General features: G+C 50.9%; 1 long non-coding RNA gene across 1 annotated transcript; it reads right to left on the bottom strand.

Moving 5' to 3' along the window:
- Positions 1-1,666: 1,666 nt before the first annotated feature.
- Positions 1,667-13,783, bottom strand: LOC138989884 (uncharacterized). Its single transcript, XR_011466034.1, has 3 exons — positions 12,775-13,783; positions 6,046-6,169; positions 1,667-2,016 (listed from the first exon to the last, which is right to left on the bottom strand). It is a non-coding gene; the product is annotated as an uncharacterized lncRNA (long non-coding RNA).
- Between the last annotated feature and the right edge of the window lie 204 nt (positions 13,784-13,987).

The following is a 13,987-nucleotide window of genomic DNA, read 5'->3' as shown; positions in this document are numbered from 1 at the left end:
TAGTCCAGAAGGCTAGTAGCACTTTCTCGCCTGGCACTCCCACTCGAGAATGTACTTCCTCCGGGGTCTGTTTCCATGTCTCCACCACTGCTTGCCCACTTGCTCCAGGACAAACCCTCTCCTCCCTGCTCCCCACTCTGGCCAGGCTGGTTTGTCTTTCAAGACCTGAGTAAGTCAGGATTCCTTTGACTGCCCAGGAAGGCAACCCACTTCATACTGGCTTAAACTAGAAAAAGAATGTAGAATGTCTGGGCTTAGAATTACCATACGACCCAACAATTCCACTCTTATGTATATATTCCCAAAGACTTGAAAACAGGCATGCAAACAAATACTTGCACATGAATGTCCACAGAACCATTATTCATAATAGCTCGAAGGTAGAAGCAACTCAAATGTCCATCAGAATAGACAAAATGTGGTATATTCCTTACAGTGGAATACTATTTGGCCTAAAAATAAATGACGTACTTAAAACATTCTACAATATGGGTAAACCTTGAAAACATCACGCTAATGAAAGAAACCAGATGCAAGAGGTCACATGTTGTATGATTCCACTTATCTGAAACTTCTTGAGAGAAAGAGGGAATAGGAAGTGATGGCTTGATGGGGACGGGGTTTCCTGTTGTGGTGATGTAAATGTCTTCGAAACTGGATAAAGGCAATGGTTGCCCAACCTTGCGAACGTACATTAATGCCACTGAAGCACACACTTTAACATAGTTAATGGTTAATTTTATGTTATGTGAAATTTACCTGAATTTTAAAAAATAAAATCTAATGACAATTTGAGCGGGAGTCAAGACTTCTTTGTTGTAAACAGAATGCCCAGGATGGACCCCAATGGCTTCAGACGTGGCTAGGTTTCGGGCCTCTGCAAAGCTATCAAGGTTTTGTCTCCATCTCTCAGCTCCGCATTCATCTGGGCAGCCCTCAAAGGGTGGGAGGAGAGGACCACTGCCGGCTCTGGTGTCACGTGGTGTTCAGTGAGCAAGAAAGATTTCTTCCTGGCTGGAACCATCATTCTCACCAGGGTATGAAGACCTCTGACTAATCTGGCTCCAGTCATCTGGTCACCCCTGTGGCCAACCCAGGATGGGGGTCTTGGAGAAGGTGGGAAGTCGGCACCACCCAAAGCTCATCCATAGGCTGAATGGGCTACTGTGGAGGAGAAGGTGATTCCCCCAGATAAAGGATGCTGAGTAGCAAAAGTGATTTCTATAGAGCCTTCACTGGCTCTTACCATCTTCCCTGGAAGACCCTTCCTTACCGACCCCCGCACCCCGCACCCCTCACCCCAACCCTGTGCCACGGCTCAGCTCCTTCCCAAAGCCTCTCTGTCTGCTTGACCCACTGGGACCTCCCTTGCCAGCAGTACTACACTCAAGAGCAGAATCCAGCCCTGTAGGTGGTGGTTTTAATTTGTTCAGTCTTTACAGAGCGCAGCTTGGCACTGTGCACTAAAATTTGAATGTCCTTTTCTTTTGATCCTGCAGTCATACGGGAATACATCCTAAGGAAATTTCAGCCCGAGTGCAAAGATGTATATGCATATGGATGGCCTCTGGCTAATTATTGACAACAGTGAACCTAGAATAACAAAAATGATCATCAACGGGAGATGGATTAAATAAATTATGGTGAAGATGAACGGATAGCCATGCAGCTGTTTAAAGGATAAAAAAAAATCTCCATTTATTGACTTGACCATGAAATTTAATTTTTTAAAATAGTGTTATTTATTTATTCAGTTTTGGCTGCGCTGAGTCTTTGTTGCTGCTCGGGCTTTTCTCTAGTTGCGGCGAGCAAGGGCTACTCTAATTGTGGTGTGCAGGCTTTCATTGCAGTGGCTTCTCTTGCTGAAGCTCCCAGACACTAGAGTACAGGCTTAATAGTTGTGGATGCACAGGCTTAGGTGCTCCTCGGCATGTGAGATCTTCCCAGATCAGGGATTGAACCCACGTCTCCTGCATCAGCAGGTGGATTCTTCACCACTGAGCCAGTAGGGAAGCCCTGAAATTTAATTTTTAAAAAAGGATATAAAAAGGAAATATACTGCAACTCCATGTTTTAAAAACATAACCCTTGTAAATGAGCAGGGAGACCATAATTTCAGTCTCTGTATGGACTTAATGGCCCAAATTAATACGAAATAAATTGCATTATTTAATTACATCTCTAGAAGAACATTAAAAGAGCTCCAGAAAAATAACCACATCAGTCCGTCTCCAAAGCCCCGTCTTCCAAGCCCAATTCTCTACACCCCGTCCCTTCTCCTGAGCCTCTAACGTGCTACAAACTAAACTGCGTACTGAACTCTAGTTCAGAAGGCTTTTCCCTACCCTGGACCTCATCCCATCTCACTGCATTCCTTTATTATGTAGATCAGTTTAGCTTTTCTCAGCAAGTGATCATTCTTCCTCTCTGTGGAAGAGTGAAGTGAAGAGAAACCAAACAGGCAAGTTTAGAATGTTCGTCAGTGGACAGGGGCAGGAAGAAGAAGACACTCTGATGTTAATAATTATATCTCATGTAAAAACATGGATCTGCATGCATAGAAAATAGTGTGGGAAAAATACACAATAATGATATCAGGGCTATCAGTGGGTAGTGGGATTAATAGGTGATTTTTTGCTCTTTATATTTTTTGTCTGAATTTCTTTTTATAGAGCATGCTCTAGTTTTAAATTCAGAAAGCTTTTTTTTTTTTTAAAGAAGCCTTGTGCAGTGGTATGTGTCTTTCTATTCTTTTTTTTTTTCTTTCAAGATCCAGCAAAGGATAAAGAAAATTAAGATTCCCAATCCATCCTCAACACATGATGTCTCTTTTCCTATTTAATTTTGGAACTTTTAAAAAGTAACCCTCCTTTCACATATCAGGAGAAATATGAATAAAAGAACATTCCTTAGTGGGTTTATAAATGTTATCCATAATATGCTACCCTGCAGGTGCATTTAAAATAAGGCAGCCTGGGGACTTCCCTGGCTGTCCAAAGGTTAAGACACCACCTTCTGATGCAGAGGGTGCAAGCTTGATCCCTGGTTGAAGAGCTAAGATCCCACAAGCCTCCTGGCCAAAAGACCAAAATGTAAAACAGAAGCAACATTATAACAAATTCAATAAAGATTTTAATAATGGTCCATGTCAAAAAACAAAATCTTGGAAAAAAAAAAAATTAAAGCAGGCTGATGGGAATTCCCTTGTGGTAGAACTTGGTGCTTTCACTGACAAGGGCCCAGGTTCAATCCCGGTCAGGAAACTAAGATCCTGCAAGCTGCATGGCATGGCAAATAAATAAAGCAAGCAGAGCCTGCCATGGAAGGACTGAGGTAGTCCTGAGAGTGAAGGTCAAGCTTGTCACAGCCTGGGGTTGGGGGCGGGGTGCCGGCCTCCCTCAGCAGCTACCCCTACCACCTACCCTTCTTCAAACAGAAGGTAACCCCTGTGGCCTAGCCACCGTGTACATCCCAGAGTGGCTTGCGAGAGGCTCCAGAGGGCCTGAGTGACCTGGCCTTTTGTCAAGCCAAGCAGGAACTCTCCCCTCTGCAGACTTGCTGTGTGAGAGCTCTGCTCTCTGAGCAGGGTAAAAACGACCTTACTGCCAGCTTCCCTTTTCCTGCTGGGTCCCTCCCTGGCTCCTCTGCCACCTCCCCTGGGTCCCCTCTGGGCAGCTTAATTTTTGTGTCTGGGCCAGGTGGGGAAAAAGCATTTGGCTCCGCCTGTTGTTGTCAGGAGTCCAACAGTACCAGGGGTCGTGCCTGGTTTCAAGTATTTCCCAGTGCCTTGCCTTGCTCTGTAGTCAAGTCTCTAGCCAGGATTTTTTGGCTCTGGGAAAGACTGAGTGCCTGTCGGAGCCTTCCTAGGCCTGTGTTTCATTTGCAGCTGCCTGGCTTTGACTGGGTGACGGTTCGGCCCTCCCCAGTCAGCCCATCCCCTTCTGCTTGGCCAGCAGAGGAGGCCCTTTGTGTCGTCATCCTGGGGCTTAGGAGGGAGGAGGCTCCTAGTTTCTGTCCCCAGCCTGGTGTCCGGGGTTTACAGCGGCTTTGGCCCAGGCTTGGGGGTGGCATGCCTTCCAAGAGCAAGCAGTTCCTGCCCGTCTGGCAAAGGGAAGAGTGCCAACCCCAAACAGCCCTGGCCCCTCACTGTTTCTAAGTCAGACTGGGACCTATTCAGCACCTGGCACTCTCCCGCTAGAAATTTCCAGCTGTTCTGATCTTTCACACAGAACTTGGCAAGGCTGAAGAGGTCTAGAAGCAAATGAATTTCAGGAAGCCTGCAGAACACCAGGCCTGGGCTGGGGGGCACTCTCCCCCTCCCTGCTTTTGGACTCCCTCTCAGGCTCCCTGAAATGCCACATCCTGCCTTTGGATTCACCTGGGGCAGAGGACCTGATGGGGTGTCAGACCCTGGAGTCCAACTGCCAGGGAAGAGAGAGCCGAGCCGTGTAGCATGTGACCCTGAGCCCCAGGCAAGGTGCCTGAAGGTTGCCAGTCCAGTGCGGGGGTGGGAAAGGGTGTGAGTCAAGGTTGCAGGTTCCAGAACCTATTTGGGAGCCTGTTTGGGACCTGGCATAGACCGAAGATTCAAGGGACCCAGATGTGTTCTCATCACCATACGCGACCCAGACCCTGCTCCGGTGTAGGAGAGCTGTGAATGTTAAAATTATGCATCCTTGACAAAGATCTCTTCTCTTCTGTTTCTTTCAGACTACAGTGTATTTCCTGAGCTCTCCTTTGCCTTTCTTAAGGTACGGGGATCTGTAGTGCACACAGATAAATACTCAAGTATTTGTAGCCTACGGCGGCAAATTGTGGGGAGTGTGTAGTTGTAACCATTGGAGGAGGAAAAAGGTATTGTTGGTCAGTTTCTTCTTTATACTTTTTCCACTCTAGTAAGTGCCCTGGAGATAAACTAGGTAGTTGGAAAGGTGCCCTGCCTGTGCTCACCCTTCCAGCCCAGCATGTATTTCCTGCTCCCTTCCTCCGGGGTTGGTGGAGGGAGTGGGGAGGGGGTTGCTAACCCCATCAGCCCACCTCTGCCTTGGGAGTGAGGAGCTGCCCAGACTGAGGTGTTCAGGAAAGTTGTGTCAGGCTCTTCCCCTTGAACCTAGGGAATTCCCAGGATGGTGGGCGGTGGGACCCGGATGGTGGGGAGGAGAAGCTGTAGACAGGGCCGGTGATGACTGGTCCCAGTGACTTGGGTTTCGCCTGGCCTCTGGCTAATGCCAGGCAGCACAGGGGTAAAGAATCCGCCTTCCAATGCGGGAGACTTAAGAGATGTGGGTTTGATCCCTGGGTGGGGAAGATCCCCTGAATAAGGAAATGGCAACCCACTCCAGTATTCTTGCCTGGAAAATTCCATGGACAAGGATCTTGGCGAGCTACAATCCATGGGGTCGCAGAGTCGGCTTGACAGAGCGACTGAGCACACGCACACACTGGCTAATTCAGGAGGACTTGCGGCCTTTGCCGGCTTGGGCCCTCACAAGCCCCACTCAAGGTGGACAGGGTCTGCTCTCAACCACAGACGATTCCGCGACTGTCCAAGGTCTCTCAGCCTGTCAAGCGCCCCAGAACTCAAGTGCCCTGGCTCCCCGGGCTGGGGATAGTTCCCGCCTTGGCCCTCTCAGTGCCCGGTCTGCACCCATCGCCCAGTCCCCTGGCACAGCCTCGGGGCAGGGCGCGGGCGTGTCTGGGCTGGGCCTGGCCGACGGCGGCTCACGCAGGGCACGGAGAGCAGGAGCAGGAGCTGGAGGCCGGCTCTTAACCGGTGCCCCAGCCCGGCCGGGTGGCGCCGGGAGGGCCCCGCGGCTCCCGGCGGAGGCTCGGGCCACGGCCATTGGCCGCCGAGCCCTGGGTCGGGCGGGGGAGCGGGCCCAGGCGTCGGGTTACTCAGACCGAGCGGCTGCGGGGCAGGGGGGGAGGGGCGGCCGCAGCAGCTGGCCGGGAGTGGGTGGGGGCGGGGGCCGCGGGCAGAAGGACGCCCCCCTCCCTCCAACCCGCGGACGGGCCCCTTTCTTGGCCTTAAAGGGAAACTATTACCGTATTTGCATCCAGCAGCAAACAGTTGTGAAGGCCCATTGCGTGTCAGGTGCTGTGCTGGACTGGAGCGCGCGTGCAAAATGGCCTAGACGGCGTTCTGCCCAAACTTGCCTCTATAAGAAATCTACACGGAAGAAGAACGCTGAGGACACCAGGAAGCAGGGGACCAGGCCCAATTGCGAAACGTGAGAAACCAGAGTTATAGGGGTTCCTTGAAAAGGAAGCCTCCCCTCCAGGCCAGGGTAACCTGGGAAGCTATCCTCAAGGGGCCAGGTGAGGCTGCCCTTATCCATCACGCACCCGGGCGGGGCCGCGGGGGTGGGTGGGGGGCGGAGCGCAGCAGACACTGATGAATGCCCCCTCCCCCTGTAATCCTCACCCAGCCCTCTCTGCCTTCTCATGCAATCTCCTGCAAGCCTGGGACCCTCTCTTCCTTCCTCCTGAAGACTGTCTCACCTCTGAGGACCCTGCTGCTCCACAGCCCTGTCCAACAGAGGCTTCTTTCTCCATAGGCCACGCTTCCGGGCCTGGAGATGTCTCCTCACTCACCATTGATGCTTCCCAATCTGGTTCCTATTCCTCCTTCAAAAACCCATCTCCTTTGGAATACATGTCAACAGAGCTTGCTATCCACCGCTTCTAGTTAGTGTCACCTTATTATCCTTCTGCCCACTTCCTCCATTCCTTGACGATTTCAGCACTGGGCTCTTTCTCCTCCACTGTCACCATTCTTGGTGATCTCAACATGCCCCACAGCTTTGGCATGCCCCAAAGCTGATGACCTGCCCCACAACCTTATCCCCTAACTGTCCTGACTACCTTAGTCCTAATGATACATCTCCTGCCCCACCCTGGTCTCCTGGTCATACCCTAGACCTGGAACCATGAATGTCAACGTGCGTGTGTGTTCAGTCGTGTCTGACTATTTGGGACCCCATGGACTGTAGCCCACCAGACTCCTCTGTCCATGGGATTCTCCAGGCATGAATACTGCCGTGGGTTGCCCTTCTCCAGGGGATCTTCCTGACTCAGGGATTGAACCCAGGTCTCCTGCATCGCAGGAGGATTCTTTACCACTGAGCCACTGGGGACCATCTCTTAAATCTCAGATTCAAAGATCCTACTACCTGCCAGCCTGCCAGCTCTTTCACTCCGGTCCTTCCACTCCACCATCTTTCCCACCTGAGACCTCCAGTCCATCGCTGTACTGTTTTTTCACTATTTATCTTCCCTCAGGTCTTATCAGCCAGCTGAGGTTCTATGATCTGGCCTGGGAAATCTTCCTTGCAAACACTCTGAACTTCTTACAGCAGTCTCTCTCCATTGCATTCACCTGGTGAAAACCCAGCTGTGGTTAAATCAAACTGCTTACTTCATACCTGCAACAGAGAAGCTGCACACTGCTGAAGAAACTACCCAGCTACTCTGAATGGGCTCACATCACATTTATGGCCGTAAATTTCTGATGGGTATTTGACAGTCCTACCACCATTTCTTAGAAAAATTCCTTTTCCCTCTTCTTGATGCAACAATTTCACACTTTCTCCTCTTCTGCATACTGTCAACACCCCTTCCTCTTTCGCTCTCAATCTGGCCTCTGACTATCCTTCATAGAGAAAATAGGTACAAACAGACCAACCGCCTGCACTTCCTCCCACCAAAGCCACCAGAATGTCCCCAGCTCTGGGTTCCCTCCGCCCATCTGTGGCCAACCCCTCCATCTGTGCCCTGGGCCCCTTCCCCTTTCACCAGCACACATCTTCCCTTCCTTTCAGCTATAGGGTTAGCCAAAAAGTTTCCATACCAAAAAGATGGTATGGAAAAACCCAAAGGAACTTTTTGGTCAACCCAATATTTCTTCCTCTCTACTCTAACCTTCCCATTGCAGTCGAACAGGACTTACTATCCCTCAATTTAAAAACATATTAGTCTTAGTCCAATTTCCTGCTGCACCATTTTCCGGCTCCTCTGCAGAGCAAATATTCCTGGGAGAGTTGTCTACACAACTCACACTTCTCTTCCTTGCCTCCCTCTCACCTCCACCCATCCCAGTCAGGCCTTTCTCTTGCCATTCCCTTGTCATGGCTCTTATGAGGACACCAGTGACTGACATCTTGGCTAAATTAGTGGCCAGTTTACATCCCTATTTCATCTGGTCTCCCAGTGGTACTGAACATCTTTGACTACTCTGTGGTAGATTGAATTATTGGTCCTAATTCCTGTCACTCCTCCCTGTGTTCTTATCCTATGTAACTTCGCTGCCCCTTTTTGCACTAGAGGTAGAATATATGTTCTTGCCCCTTGACTTTTGAACATCACTATATGACCCATTTTGGCTAACAGAATGAGAGAGGAAGTGACATGGTACAGTTCCAAGCCTAGGCCTTAGGAGTCATTTCCATCTGCCTATCTGTGCCAACGTCATCACCAGGGGATAACCTGCCATAGCTGCCCTGTCCGTGCAAGGATGATGAGGGACATGTATCCAGAGCAGACTTAGACCCAGCCAAGGTCAGCCTCACCTGGCTGACCTCCAGCTGATGCCAGATGTGTGCATAAAATAGCACGTGGCTCAGAGGTAAAGAATCCACCTGCCAGTGCAGGAGACATGGGTTTGATCCGTGGCCTGGGAAGATCCTACATGCTGTGGAGCAACTAAGCCCATGTGCCTCAACTACTGAGCCCGTGCTCTAGAGCCTGGGAGCCGTACCACTGAAGCCCGTGTGCCCTGGAGCCCATGCTTCACAAGAGAACCCCGCACACTGCAACTAGAGAAAAGCCCGTGAAGCACCGAAGACCCAGCACAGCCAGAATAAATAAATAAAAGTATTAAAAATATTTACTGTTATATGCCGTAGAGATTTTTGTGATTGTTTGTTACCTAGCAACAGCTGACTGATATATCCCTCTTCTTGAAATACTTCCTTTGCTCAGCTTCCTTAGAATCACCATCTTCTGGTTTTCTTCCAACTTCGCAGGCCATTTGTCTCAATCTCGCTTGCTTGCTCTTCCTCTACCAGATCTCTAAATGTTGGAGTGGCTTCAGTCTCATTTCTCTCACTTCTAGCTTTACATTTTCTCTAAATGGAATGATCCAGGCCCATGGTTTTGAATACTATCCATATGCTAGATGTCAAATTTAAACCTAAAGGAGAGATGCCCCTGAATTCCAGACTCAAACCTGTCTACACATATCCCCCTGACACCTGATAGGTACTGGCATGGCCAAAACAGAACTGCTGATATTCCCCTCCCCACAACATGGGCAATCTGTCCATCCAGTTATCCTAAAAATGAAAGTCATCCTTGTGATAGCTCCAGAGATCTCATCATCTCCATAGCCACAAACCTGCCGTTACCTGCTCTTGCCAGGACATCTGCAACCACATCTTTACTGTTCTCTGCTTCTAGTCCCTGCTCTGCCAAGCAGCCAGAGCCATCTTTCTAAAGAGTAAGTGGAATCTTTTCTCCTGGCTTAAAATCCTCCAAAGGTTTCCCACTGCAACCAAAATAAAATCCACACTGCTTATTTTGACCCATGAGGATATGATGGTCTAGTCTTTGCCTATATTTCAAGAGCCCTCGAAATGTCCTTGTTCACATTGCTCCAGTGACAATGGCCTTCAAAGGTATCTCCTGAACTTAATGGAGTGCATTCCTGCCTCAGGGCTTTTGCATCTCTATCCCTTCTGCTTCTAGTTCTTCCTGCTCAGAAGGTCTTAAAGAGGCCTTTCCTGGCTAAATAAAGCAGCACTAACTAACCCTACCCCCATCCCTACTCTATTCCATTGATTAGCTACTTATCAACATGTGAAACTGTCTGGCTTTATTCTCTTCCATTAAGGCAAAAAATCTTTAAGGGCAGGCATCTGTCTTGGTCTCTGATATATTTCCAGGGCCAGAACATGCCTTGCACATGGTGGGGTGGGGGTAGGGGTGGGTGGCTCTCCGTAAATGTATATTGACTGACTGCAGCCAGAACTGAATGGAGAAGGAAGTAGCCAGCTAGATGGCCAGGAAGGGCCTGAGATAGGCTGGAGAAGCCAAGATATACCAAGGGGGCAGTGAGAGGCCAGGCTGGCTACAGGGGAGGAAGCAGGTGGGGGGTGGGAGGAGAAAAGTCAGCATGGTGAGAGGCCTTGAATGCCTCCCTCCAAGTCCTTTGAGTTAGTGGGTGCTACCGATGATTATGAATCAAGGACATGATAGGTTCAAAGCAATGATTTCAAATGATTAATATGCTTGAAGGGTTTACGTGTCTGAGTGTCTTTAACTAAGCATTGTCTGTCCCATGGGAGGACAGTTTTAGAAGCCAAAACATCTAGAAGAATCTGGGAGCCCAGGGGAGTGGGATATCTGTCCCCTTGGATTGAGATGCAAGAAAAACCCATTATCCAACCTTTCAGGGACCAAAATTGAGTTTCTAGTTTTGGAAGATCTCCCTGAGTAATTAAAGGTTTGCTGAGCTACACAGCAGGCACTCAGCCACATGTGTTAACGAGCTGGTGCCCCGTGCCTTAGGCTTCCTTACACCTTCGCCGAAAACGCACACACATACGACCAAATTGCTTTTTCACCGTGTGATTGAACACAGCTTCACCAGACCCTCCACCCCACGGATACACCCTAGATCCAGCCCCTTGCCTTCCCAGCCCCCTCCACCCAATTCCATTGTCAGAGCGGAACAAAAGGCCCAAGGCATCCTGGGTTAAAGGATTTTAACTCTGCCAGCCCCAGGAGGCTCCAACAAGAAGCAGTTTCCTGCAGAAGAAAAGTGACTGAGAAATCTCCCCAGGGGACAGGGATTTTTTTTTTTTTTTTTTTCTGGTCTGAAAAACAGAATCTAGCTGTCAATCAGACACCTTCCCCGCTCGCCGCTGCCGCCGCCGCCCCGGCCCCCACTCCAGGATTAGGAGCTTTCTCTCCTAGACACCTTCCCTCAGCCAAACGTATCTTCAAGTCTCTTGCCTAGGACTTGTATTTGTGGCCGTCAGGCTCCCACCCAAACCGGCGGGGCCATCCCCACCACCCCCATCAGACAGGACTCTCCCTCTGCGCCCCCTCCTCGTCTTCCTACCGCTGCTTCCCCGCCTTCACCCTTGCGGGTACAGCTGCCCCGTGCGCGATGGTCATCCACACCCCCGTGTCCCCCGGCCATCCCCATCCCCGCCTGCGAGTCTCCGCTCCCCGGGCGCCGCCGGGCGGGAAGCCGGGGCCCGCCGCCTGCTCCGGACCCCGGCTGGCTCCTCCGCGGTCCCGCGCGGCACCCTCTTCGGCCACCAGCTTCTGAACTTGGCCGGAAACGAACCGGTCCTCCGGAGCGGAAAGCTGCGGGCTGGTGGGTTGCTGGCGAGAGCATTTACAGGGCCGAGGTTCGGTGGGTTTGTGTCCACGTGCCTCTGCCCTGACCGGTGAGCAGCGTCCGGAGAGCCCCTGCTGGCTGCTCTGCCCTGGTCCCAGAGGCTTCTGGAACAAAACTGCATTTCGTGTAAAACCCCTTATACTTATTCTGGAACTAGAACTAAAGTACACATTTTTGTTGTTGTTGTTCTTGAGTTTTTCACGTAGAAGAGATACAGGGTAAAATGGAAACATGTTTGGGAAAGGAGTGAGCAATCAATGCTGGCATTTAAACAACACAAAATTGCCTTCGCCAGGCCACACGCCCAGGCGGCCGCGGCGCTCCCGGCGACAGAGCAGCGCCCTCTGGCGGCCGCGCGGTTGGAGGGGATCGGCCGCCCCCACCCCCAGGCTCCGGAGCCGGGCGGAGGAGAGTGGCTTCCCCAAGTCTGGGAAACTCGGGGCAACTTGGCAGGAAGGGAATTCAAGGTGGGCGTCGCAAGGGTGCTGGGAAATGCTTTTTGTGGTTTCAGGCTCGGGCCCAGGCCCAGAGCCCCGGGAAGGGTCCAACTTAAAAGAAAAACTCTTGTCCCATTCTCAAAGTCTGCTTGAAATTGTATGGATACAGCACCATCCCTTACCTGAAAGCTTTGATTCTTTTTAAAATCCTCAAGGCGTTCGAGAAGGGTGATTTTTAAAACGTGGTCAAGTGAAATCACCAATATCATCACCAAAAAGCGTGATTACACCATAATATGTAGATTTTACATGCTGGTAATATTTACTGAGTATCATTAAATCCTTTTCCCCTGCTTTAATCCCAAGGGCATCCTTTTGTAGTCTGAACAGCAGTGTTATTTTAACCCCCCCATCCCAGTGGCCATTCCCTCTATCTCAATTTGCCCCAAGTTTTCTTGTTCCTCGTATGAATATATACTAAATGTTTCTCCCCTTTTCCTGCTTTTCCTTATTCTTATATCTGCTGCTTGTGGTTAGGCTCACACAGTTTATTGTCTGGATCAGAGCTACTTTGTGGGAACAGCCGGAGCTTGGCATCGGTGGTGCCCAGAATCCCAGGTTCACAGACTGTCTTGGGTTCTCTCTGCTCTACAGCAACACCAGCACGTCTGCCAAGAGGTGGCCACCTCACACTGACTGCAGACACACCCACCCCCCTTCACCCCCGCACACATACACACACAGGAGCAGACTACTGCTTCAGCTTCCTGTCTCTCTGGAGTTTCTCTCCGGAGAGTTTGGCCCCTCCCCCACCCGATGGAAGCCAGAAGAGGTGAGGGTGCTGGGTTTCTGAGGAGCCAGGCAGGTGCTCCCCTGCCCCGCTCCCTTTCCTGTGAATCTCTTTTCCCTGCCTGAGGGGTTTCCACTTACCCATACTGTCTGGTGGGAATTCCTCCAACTTCATAGCTTCCTTCTGTTTGGGGTATTTTCTGCTGTATCTGTTGCTACCCACAAGCCACCCAGTGGCTGAAAACAAGAAACGTGTACTCATTAGCTCCTGCCTCTGTGGGTCAGTGGGGGCAGTGTCCAGCCTGGCTCTGTTGGGCCTGGCCCTGTGTCTGTGGTGAGCTGGCAGGTCGCTGGATGGCGTAGGACAGCCTCATCCGCTCATCAGGTGGTTAGCAGGCTGTCCGCTGTGGTGAAAGGGTGACAGGGTGACGGGCCAAGTACCTCTCACCCAGCAGGGGAGCCTACCCCAGGCTTCTTGCTGTAGTGGCGAGATTCCACGGACGGGGAGAGCAGAAGCCACGAGGCTTCTGGAGGCCTGGGCTGGGAACCGGCCCGTCTCCTGTGGCCACATTCTCTTGGTCAAAGTGAGTCGGGAGGCCAGGCCTAACTTGAGAAGTGGGAAACGGACTTCAGCTCTTGGTGGAGGGAGTGCAAAGTATTGTCGTCATTTTTGCACACACTGGCCCTCTTCTTCCCTGGGCACACTACCCGTAAGTAAACACGTCAAGATACTAAATCCCTTCTCCGCCCCCAGGACATTCAACAGAGCAAAGCTGAAGCACACAAGCCAGCCGTCAACGTGCCTGGGTTCAGATCTTGGCTCCACATTTATCAGAGGCTGACCCGAGAAAGCTGCCTTACCTCGGTTTCCTAATCCGTAAAAGTGGGAGTTGTTGTAAATATTAAATAAGTTAATCCACGTTAAGTACTTACACGGTGTCTGGCACACGGTAAGTGTCCAATAAATATCAGTTATCGTGCCATGAGGGGACGGCTGGCTGCCCACCAGGACTGCTGAGGCCACCGGCGCCGTCTTCCACAGCTGCCCCAAAGCCCCTCCCAACACGACTGACACCAGGGGGGCCCCCAGCTGCCAGCTCTGCTGACGACACCTGGTGTTTTCAGGGCTCCACTGAGGTGCGGGGGAAACGGCCCCGTCCGTTTTTACCAGCTCCTTCAGTGAAGCCTGTCTCTCTAGAGCTGTTACAAAAAGGGCTCTGAAGTCAGACAGAGCTGCGGTTTGCTTCCAGCGCCTCTTCCTGAGGCATTTAGCAAGCTGATTCATCTCTCTGAGTTTCAGTTTCTTCGTCTGTAAAATGGAGACAACAGCAGTGCCTCCTACAGAGCATGCGGG

Source organism: Bos mutus, chromosome 11, assembly GCF_027580195.1.
Source record: "Bos mutus isolate GX-2022 chromosome 11, NWIPB_WYAK_1.1, whole genome shotgun sequence".
Taxonomy (NCBI): domain Eukaryota; kingdom Metazoa; phylum Chordata; class Mammalia; order Artiodactyla; family Bovidae; genus Bos; species Bos mutus.
Note: the sequence above shows the minus strand (reverse complement) of the source record. Positions and strands in the feature narration are given on the sequence as shown.